Here is a 706-nt window from a genome sequence, read left to right as displayed (position 1 = left end):
CGTTTTCGAGTTACGAAAACGCGTTGCTAGAGCACCTGCAGCAGAAGATGTCTGCATCATCTATGTCTATGACGCCACCGTCGGTGACGGATGACTTCCTCCGACCTGAGCCGCTCATGGTGGGCGTTAAGGTCTTTGAGAAGAAGGATGAAGAGACTCTCCTGCTCTGGGTGAAAGAGGTCGAGATGGCCATCGTATCCACCATGCTCCAGACCGAGCAACGCGCGTGGCGCTAGTCAACTCAAAGCTCGGTTGTCGAGCGCGAACATGGGCCCTGACGTGCGGCCCTTCGGTCGGAGCTGCGTTTCTCCCCTGGGCAGAACTGAAATTGCAGCTCTCCCGAGTTTTCTCGTCGCCTAATCAGGCGTTTCGCGTGCGATCGCGTTTCCTTGCCATCCGACAGGGCAAATGGGATTGGTGGACTTTGTCCAAGAATTTACGCGGGGAAACGACACCATTCAGTAGGCGCGGGGCGACCTACTAGGGAAGAACTGCGTTCTGTTGAGCCTCAGGGAGGCATCGGTCAACAGGGCCCGGCCCGAAGAGCTCCTTGCTCTTAAACACGGAACGTGTGTGCAAGCCGGGCTTGCTGGTCGTGGAGGCGACCGTAAAGGGCTTCGAGAATCCATGGAAGATTCTCATCGATATCGGGGCATCGGGCAATTATGCTCGACGCTCCACGATGGAGGGAAGTTAGCTGTATGCT

Source organism: Plasmopara halstedii, assembly GCF_900000015.1.
Source record: "Plasmopara halstedii genome assembly, contig: Scaffold_323, whole genome shotgun sequence".
NCBI lineage: Eukaryota > Oomycota > Peronosporomycetes > Peronosporales > Peronosporaceae > Plasmopara > Plasmopara halstedii.
The sequence above is the reverse complement of the archived record's forward strand: the minus strand, read 5'-3'. Positions refer to the sequence as shown.